The following is a 9,872-nucleotide window of genomic DNA, read 5'->3' as shown; positions in this document are numbered from 1 at the left end:
GCTGCCCTTGATTTATTTCCATCCCTCTGCTTGGCACAAGGTCAGTATACTTGTGTCCGGTAAGAGAGAGCTGAGGCCTATATGGCGTCTCTTGAGGCACCTTGTGCAGTGGAAAGAACTCTGATCGACCTGGCTCTGCATTCTGCATCTGGCTTTGTGACCTTGGACAAGTGGCTTAACCTTTCTGAGCTACGGTTTCCGCATCTGTGAAATAAGGATAATAATATGTAACTCATGGGGCCATTTTAATACTAAAGATATCATCTGTGAAGCAGTGTCTGACCTTGTTGACCAGGGTGGGCGCATGGGGAATACTGAGTCTCTTTCCCTACTCTCCTTTCAGGGCACTGCTTTTCCGTTCCTCGGATCTAGTCTGACAGCAAAGACTCCTCTCTGCAGCTGCCAGGATAAACTGTCTCATTAGAGATGACAGCAGCTGCACAGTAGCACCCTGCTACTTAACCTTTGTTATTAGCGGGCAATTCTTTTTTAAGTCCATCTTGTTGATCAGAGGTTTTCTGATACCTTTCTTTGTACCCAAATCAACAGTAACATTATATTCAGCCATAGCCTTTGGCGATAACCTCTTCTGCTGCCCTTAGTGATCCCAGCCCCAGCTCTCTGATGGTGCTTACCCAGGGCCAAGTCCAGCCTGGGCCTCAAAGACCTGCTTCCTCCTCAAAGAGGTACTCCTGACAATCAAGGGATCTTCTAGGTCTTGGTAATGAAAAGCAAGAGAATGCTGGGGCTGCTTCAAAGGGAACTTCTCACTGGGTGGGGAAGAGTATGGTGATGCTGAAGTTCACCAGGCTGACGTGGGCTGTGGAACGCTTTCTTGAGGGAGTGGCTTTCCAAAATCAAGGAAGAAGGGTAGATAGTCATCCGATTGTATTTCAGAAAGGCTTTTATTAGCATAAATGTCCTTAAAATGTAAATAGAATTATATGCTCATATTTAAGATGATACTTTGTCTCTCTTGAATCTGTAAAATATAAGCTCTTTGGCTCTGCTTGTAAGTCAGCATAGATTGTAATATTTTGATGGGTGTTTGCTTTTTTGAGTTTGTTTTTTAGTCTGTCCAGGTTATTAGAAGCATTTTACAGTTAAAATGTTTGCTTACCGTTACTTAAAAATAGGGCTGGAGGAAACTCAAATATCATTGTTCTGTGTTTTGAAGCAGAAATGAAAAAAAGTAGTTTAAGAAACACTTGTGTGAGATGCTATCTTCACTGTTTTTGCAGAACAGAAATGGCAGGAGTGGGGACAGCCTTCTTCTTCCCTTGCAGCTCTGAGTCCTGTGCTTCCTGACTGTACTCCCCTCAGGAAAGGAGGATGCACAGCTATACCTGCAGCCCTGATACCTCCCCAAATAACATAAGAGGCACTTTCTGCCAGGCAAGTGACTGACGGCGGAAATGGAAAATCCCATAGCAGGATCATGGGAGAGTTCTTATCGGGAGAGGGACTGTCTTTATACTCCCCAGACTCACTGCCAAAGCTGCCTGCCCTGTTGATCTGAAAACGGGCTTTTCTTTAATCCAAGTTAGGCCAACAGGGGACTGGAACCAGGTCAGACAGGGGATGACCTGTCTGTGCGGTATTGTAGAGACCTGGGGAGTTTAGAAATAGGAACGCTCACTGTTTTGTAATGAAGAAGCATTCACGTGAAGTCTAACATTTATTTCCCTTAGTTCCATTTCTTTCCTTTTTGTGTATACTATGTAAAATTAAATGCAACTCCTTTTGTTAAAAGTACATAATGTAAGATTTCTCTTTCATCAAATTATTTTGTTTTTCTACCCATCCTTTCACTTATCTATTTATTCTTCAAGTATGGAAACGTGGAAAAAATGATTTTCAACAAAAGATGACACTGTCTCCTCTGCCCCACACTAGAAAATTTTTGTACATTTCTGTATTTCTGCATTTTTTACTTTTAATAGTTTTGTTACATTTTATTTTAAAATCTTTTCTTTCCTTCTTTCCTTTTCTTACTACTTTCCTACTCTCTCTTATTTCATTCCTCCTTCTTTTCATCCTACCTACTTTTCTTCTTTCTTTTGAAAAACAGTGAAGATAGTTTAAATGGTGGGGGTAACCAGCACCTGCTCCTCGTGAGGGTTCCCCAGTTTGTAGCCCCTCTGAAACCACTCCCTGCTTTAGCAGCCTGTCTTCTGCTTGGGATGACCGGCTGTGGGTGTTTGCTTAGGATAGTCATGTTCTATGGCTATGGTCTCAGTATATTATGACCAGTGCTTACTTTCACTCTCTACAGGTATTGTCCTGTTACCGGTGGGAGATATCTGTTACTGGTGGTGAATCTGTACAGGTCTGCAGCAACCTCAATTCTTGCTTCCTCAGAAGAAAGAATTTGACTAAGGGGCATAAGGCAGAAAAAAAGACCGAGACAATTTTCAGAGCAGGAGTGGACATTTATTAAAAAGTTTTAGAGCAGGAAAGAAAGGAAAGTACACTTGGAAGAGATTCACATGGGCAACTTGAAGAACAAGTGTGGTGTTGAACTGTAATCCTAGGACTTTATAGGCTGGCCCACCTGCAGCCAGCTTTCTCATGATTCTTGCCTTAGTGTGGGCTGCCCACGTGCACGGTGCCCTCCTTACCCTTGGGAAGTGAGCACATGCAGTGTGTTTGGGAAGTTGTGTGCATGCCCTTCTGAGGCTTTCTACCCTTTTCCAGTGGAGTGTCCCTGGAAAGTCCTACTCTGCCATTATGTCTTTTAATGCACAGGCTTGGGAAGTCGCTTCTCCCTGGCATCTGCATTCAATGAATACTTTAGTGCAACAGGTACGGGCCATCAGGAAATGGTCTCTCCCTGGTGCTGGCTGCCAATTTATCATTTTGACAGAGGCAATGTGATAATTGCCAAACTATCACCTGGCATTCCTTGTGGGTTGGGGAGAGCCCTCTCTTGTCCTGCTCATGCCTGTACCAGTCCTGGACAATAACTTGCCTGGATGCTCTACTTTCACCTCAGCACAGGGCCTGAGAGCAAGGACCAAGGCCACCTGTTTTATATTTATAAGCACAGTGAGCCTGGGGCCTGAGAATCTCTGGGGATAACATTTGGTGCTCCCCTTCCACTACATGCTGGGCACAAAATAGGGAGAGAAGCTGCCTCTAAATGTGGCTGCCTCTTTAAGCTGAGAAAATAAAATTCCACAGGTCCCAGGCTGCTGGTGCCCAAGGGCTTCCCCCAGAGGATGCCTGTGGGCAGAATGGCTAACGAGTCATTTCAGTAGCATTAGGCTCCTTTGCTGTAATCCCCAATTTAAATAGGCTTGTCCTTGTAGAGCAGGAATGAAGTGATTAGACGTGTTCTGTGTTGGAAGAACCGCCACAGACGGAGTGTCTCACTTTCCTTGTCATCTTTAAATGCACTCACAGTATATTTCCCATTATCCCATGAAAAACCTAATGCTGTCCCTGATGCTCAAAGGGCTATGGTTCTGTCTTCAAGAAGGAAGCTACTGCTCCTTTCTGGTTAACAACTTTGCTCCCAAAACTCTCAGTGACAGAGAACAAGGACAGACTCTAGCAGACTCTAGCAGACTTTGGGCTCTTGGAAGAGTTTCTGCAGCCTGTCCTGTCATTGGTCATTTGTGTTTTAAAAAAGCAGTGACTCTTCAGGGAGTCTTCTCTTTCCTTCTTGCCTGCCTTCCTTCCCTCCCTCCCTCCCTCCCTCCCTCCCTCCCTCCCTCCCTCCCTCCCTCCCTCCCTCCCTCCCTTCCCTTCCTTCCTTCCTTCCTTCCTTCCTTCCTTCCTTCCTTCCTTCCTTCCCTCCTTCCCTCCTTCTCTCATCTTCCTGCTTTCCTTCTGGTCACTTACCTATTAATAGTAATAAATAATTATGCACATAATCCCAAGAATACCTTGTACTTCTGCATCCACTTTAAAAACGAGGGAAACCAGCCTGAGAGATGGTAACTGACCCAGAAACATCAGATCCTGTTAGAGAAGGGATGTCTGTCTGACCCTGGAGCTCAAGAAATCACATCATTACTATGTGCTACTGTGTCTCATGTGGAAGAGGCCACAGACTGACAATGTATCACCACATAGAGCTTTGCGGGAGTATGGTGTGGCATGACGGGTGGTTGTCCTAGTTCACTGGCAGGCTGAAAAAGCCATCTCAGCCTTCATGGGCTAATTGGACTATGGATGCTTGAGAAAAGAGGTCAGTGACTGGTCACTAGGGGACCAGAGTGACTATGCCATGTGTGAGTTGACCAACTCCAAAACTACTGATATAGGTGCATTAAGCATTTATTTCCTGAGTGGACTATTCAGTATTCAATGTAAAGTTCAGGGTCAAAAAGTACTATTTAGCAAAGCAACATTATAGCTGTAGAGAAAAAAAACGATTCCCCTTTGTCATTAATTCCAGTTCTTTTCTTTAGGACCTTAATTTGGACTCACGGCTCCCCCATTAACTATATAAATGGGATTAATGACTTGATCCAGCAGAGAACATGAAGTACTTAAGGAACTGTTTCAGCCAGATGACATGTTATTATTACCAGTAAGAGGTGGGAATATTAGCATGTATATGGCCCTTTATTTGCAAAGATTATTCTTATGGCTTATTCACACATATATTATCATCTTAATGGTCATTTTGTGCTCCTCCATTTGTCATGTTTGTATATATTTGCAACATTAAAAAATTATATTACTAAGGACACATGACCCCCATAGAAGTCTGCAGCTGCCGTTCCTGTGTGGTCACAGAATACCTGCTTTCCTGCTGGAGATCCTGACCCAAGAGTCCCCACTCCTAAAGGCCTCTGTAGGGATTTAGGTTCAGGGCTCTTAAATTTAGTTGTCTCCTCTTGGTAGAGAACTAAATTATGTGTTTTTTTAGATTATTAATGGGTCTTCTATGTGTGGCATTTCCCCATTGAGTGGTACAGGAGTGGCAGAGTTGGAGTGGTGGTGATCCATCTTTGTTTTAGTTATAAATTTTTAAATTCTTTTTTTTTTTGCTCTATTTTTATAGCCTTTTAATGCATTAAATTAGGCTTAGGCGTTTTTGAGTTAGTAGATTTTTATTTTTAACAGAGTTTAAATATATACCTTATTTATTAATATATCATAGTTGTATAGCTTTTGGGGGCACATATGATATTTTGATAGCTGTAAACAGCGTGTAATGATCAAATCAGGGTAATTAGGATAACCACCACTTCAATCATTTATCTCTGCTTTGCTTGGAAATATCATAATTCTTCTCTTCTAGCTCTTTTGAAATAACAATAAATTATTGTTACTATAATTTTCCTGCCGTGCTGTTGAATACTAGAACTTATTCCTTCTATCTCACTGTATTTTTCTATCCATGAACCAACTTCTCTTCATTCTCCTTCTTCCCTAATTAACCATCGAAGCAGAGTCTCTTTGACATAATACAGGGTAGACACTGGTTTGCCGTGGAAGGTGTCTCCCACATTTTCCATTGTGATGTCATTTCTAAGACCTCTATTTCCTGCTGAACAAGTTAGAGGACGATGATAACAATAACAATGGACATGTATTGAGTTTTAAGTGTCAAACACTCGGCTAAATACCTTAAATTTATGACCACGTTTATCCATCACAGTAGTGCTATAAAATAGATTCAATTATTATCTCCATTTTACAAAGTCAGAGCTGAGACTTAATTAAATGACTTCTCCCACCAGCCCTCTATCTAATATTCCAACCCAGTTGTCTGCTGCTACTTGTACCTAAACTGCACCTTAAATCTATTGAATCTTATAACTTAGGAGTTTTGTGCTAGTTTTAGAAAGCAATTAACCATAGTTTAGTTTAATTTATGGGTTTTTAAAGGACCTTCTCTCCATTCCTTAATGCACTGAGCTAAAAGTCAGAAAATGTCCTCAGAGCTGACTTTTTTTTTTTTTTTTTTTAGTCTTAGCTCTGCTTTTTCTGTTGTGAAATATTTGAAGAGATTTATTCTGAGCTAAGTATGAGTGACCATGGCCACTCATATTTAGTGACACAGCTCTGAGGAGGTCCAGAGAACATGTACCCATGGTGGTTGGGGGGCAGTTTGGTTTTATACATCTTAGGGAGACATGAGACTTCAATCAAATACATTTAAGAAATACATTGGTTTGGCCCAGAAAGGTGGGAAAACTCGAAGCGGCGGAAAACTTTTAGCTTATAGGTAGATTGAAAAATTTTCTGGTTGACAATTAGCTTGAGTTTATCTAAGTACCTGGGATCAATAGAAAGGAATTTCTGGATTAAGAAAAAGGATTGTGGAGACTGATTTGCAGAGGAATTCTTCAGGTAGCAGGCTTCAGAGAGAATAGGCTGTAAAATGTTTCTCATCAGACTTAAAGTCTGTGTTGACCTTAATCCCCAAGAGGTATAATGAGGCATGCCTGATCCCCTGACTTCCCATCATGGCCTGAACCAGTCTCTCAGGTTAAGAGTACCCTGGCTGAGGAGGAAGTCCATTCAGATGGTGAGGGACCTTAGAACTGTATTTTTGGTTTACATATCTAATTATTTTTTCCTTCTAGAATGATGACCCCACCTCCAATTTTCATTTTCCTGTTTAGTTTAAAATTTTGAGTTTTCTTCATTTTATAGTGAGTCCCATGAATTACAGTGGGCTTTGAAAGTATTGCTCTTTACCACTCTTTTGTATTAATGAAGTAACATCTGTCATCAGCTTCTTATTTTCCTTCTTATGTGTGAACTCCCAAAATCGGAGACAGGTCTCAGTTAATTTAGAAACTTTATTTTGCCAAGGTTGAGGGTGTGCACCTGTGATACAGCTCCAGGAGGTCCTGACATGTGCCCAAGGTGATAGGGGCACAGCTTGGTTTTATACATTTTAGGGAGGCATGAAACATTAATCAATATGCATAAAATGTACTTTGGTTCAGTCCAGAAAAGTGGGACGACTTGAAGAAAAAGGCGGGACAACTCAAAGGAAAGAGGGGGCTTCCAGGTCACAGGTAGATAAGAAACAAATGGTTGCGTTCTTTTGAGTTTCTGATTAGATTCTCCAAAGGAGGCAATCAGATATGCATTTATCTCAGTGAGCAGAGGGAATATTGATTTACACTGAGGGGCTGGTACCTTAATATGAAATATATCAGAAAGTTAAATCTTTACTGTGTGCAAAGAAGAGGACAATATTAACTTGGAGGAATGCACCTTAAGTGGTTGAGTTTCAAGTAAAAGTAATAAGAGTAAGAGTTAACATCTGTTACATGTACTTCCTGAATACTCACACTTAATCCTCTCCTTAGGCATGTGAAATGGATATTAATTCTCACTTTACTAATAAGGAAATGGAAAGTGATTTGCCTCATGAGATATACCTGGTCAGCGGGGCAGTGGGTTCAAAGGATGCTGTTCTCTTCTGAAAGCCAGTCTTGACTTCTGGCGGACCTAGGAGGGGACCACAGGTGTGGTTGGGAGCAGCTTCTCCAGGATGGTCAGCCAGAGGCACCAACTCACATAGCTGGTACTAAAGAGACTGAGGATTCCTCTCTCATTTTCTCCCTCCCACTTGGGATGAAAATTTTCCAACCTGCTTGAGGTGGACAGAGAGTGAGGTGGATTCTTGACCCCAACTAGGAAGCAGATTTCTTTTAGTGATCCAGGGAATCCTAAGACTCACCTCTCCTTCAGACAATTAACCATACTTCCATGCTCAGTAGGTCAATGGGTTCTACACCAGAAGGGAGGAAGGATCTGAATATTGAGCATCTACTGGATGTACACTCTGTGCTAGGCTCTTTCAGTCTTAGCTCTTTCCTCTTTTTCTTGATAGGGGTTTGTGCCTAAGCACTTTTTTTGCTTTTCCTTTTGTTTGCAGGGAACATATCACTGGAAATATACCTTAGAGAGCCCACTAAGCTTGGCTATTATCTGACCTTCATCCACAACATAAGGTATTAGATCAAAGCCTCCATGAGCCAGAAGATTTCTGAAACTCTTGAAAATGCACACAGATGGGAACTGGTACTTCTAGGAACAATGTTGCCCTTGCTTTCCTCCTGAATGACATCTTTTACTTCTCAGCATTCGCTCAAGGGACTCTTTAGGTGTTACTGACACCTGGCTCCAAAGGTGAGAGACCACATGGTTCTGAGTCCTTTCATTTCTACTGCCCACTGAAAGGCAAAAAGGAAACATACTGTGGCTGAGCAGTTGCTGAAATGACTGGGAAATTTGTGTCACTCTGATGCTGTATGGAATGGAGTCCTTCAAGAAAAGAGGGGAATGCTCACAAGGCCTCCACCCCATCCTAATGCAGCTATGATTATAACAGCCTGGCCATCTTCCACAGAAAAATGCAGCTTTGGAGGTCTGTGTCACCTTAGTGCTCTCAATGCAATGTGTAGCACTGAGTTACATTTCTTAGGCTTCTTCCTGACAGACTGAAAGTCCGTCAAGCCTTGTGGAAAGATCACCAGAGAAGCTTGAAGATGAGCTCATTTCCCTGTCTCCAAAGAAAGTGCATGGAATGTTTTGGCAGTGAGGCCTTGGCATGGTCAAAAACCACTGCAAACTCTACCCTCCACATACATGGCAGACATTAGGGAACTCTCCTTTGGGTTTTTTTTCTTTTTAATTATGCAGCTCTGCATTATACAGTGATTGATTCTAAGCTGGTAACTAAGCATTTGGGTGATGGAATGGGCTTTATTTTCATGTCAACCTGCTTCTGATTTAGAGTTGAAGATGTGATACAATCAGGCATCAGTTTAAAAAAATGATCTGTGCAAGAGGAGTGAAGACCACTTGCCATACTGACCGGGGAGATGTCCTTGGTGCTGTTGACAGCATTCTGGGCTGCATCCTGTTTCCTTTCTGACTGAAACCTTGATGGCACTCTTAATCGGCCCCACCTGTTCTCCCACTTATGACACAATTTGCAAGAAAAATATGTACATGTATCTCTTATTACAACAACCACTTACCGATTGCCTGTGATGCAGGGCTGCTGTGGATTACTTTTATTCAGCTTGCAAACTGGGGCAAAGAGCCAGCCACACTGTAGATGCCAGGCTGTCCACCTGGAGCAAGTCTGTGTTGTCTAATTCATGAGGACTCACATGGGCTCACGGCAGGCCTGTTCCAGTGCAAGCACATCAAAGAAGTTTATAAACACCACTATGTTTAACCCGCACAAAAGATGAGCAGCAGAGATATTATCATCCTCACTTTACAGAGGGAGAAATTGACTTGGAGGAGTAAAATTACTGGCTCAAGTTTTCATGGTATAGAGAAGTGGAGAGGGTATGGAAAAGGAGGAAGACTGGAATGTATCCAATAGTGTTGAACTGAAATTGTAGATATTAGTATGAACTCATGGTTTTTAATAAGTAGATACAGAAACAAATGTAAGCTAACAGCAATGACATGCTACTAGCAATAAGTATATTTAGCATCCAGATCATTGTTTCTAAATATTATTTTCACTCTAGAAACCAGGTTTCCTTGAGGTAAATATCTATTTTAGGGCTGGGGCAAAGAAGGTGCAAGATAAGCCTAAAATATACTATTTTGCCAGGAAGTGAAAAGTGTTGAAGGAATGATGGGAAAATTTCCAAAGCACACTGAATCCAGCTAGAGGGGCCCACTTGCCACAATAACAATAAAATGGAAAGTTATCCATTGAACAAAATAAAAACCCATGAGACCACAATGATAAAAACAAACAAACAGATAAATAAATAATACAAAGAGCTTCATTACTGAAACAAAACAATAATTAGTCCAAAGCTACATAGTCAGGTTTCAAACTACCAGCAGTGTTCTTGTACAAGTTATGTTAATTCTTGAGTCATGGATGTCTCTACTGTAACACAAAGGTGACTTCCTAG

The sequence above is a fragment of the Callithrix jacchus genome, chromosome 12, assembly GCF_049354715.1.
Source record: "Callithrix jacchus isolate 240 chromosome 12, calJac240_pri, whole genome shotgun sequence".
In the NCBI taxonomy this organism is placed as follows: domain Eukaryota; kingdom Metazoa; phylum Chordata; class Mammalia; order Primates; family Cebidae; genus Callithrix; species Callithrix jacchus.
The sequence above is the reverse complement of the archived record's forward strand: the minus strand, read 5'-3'. Positions refer to the sequence as shown.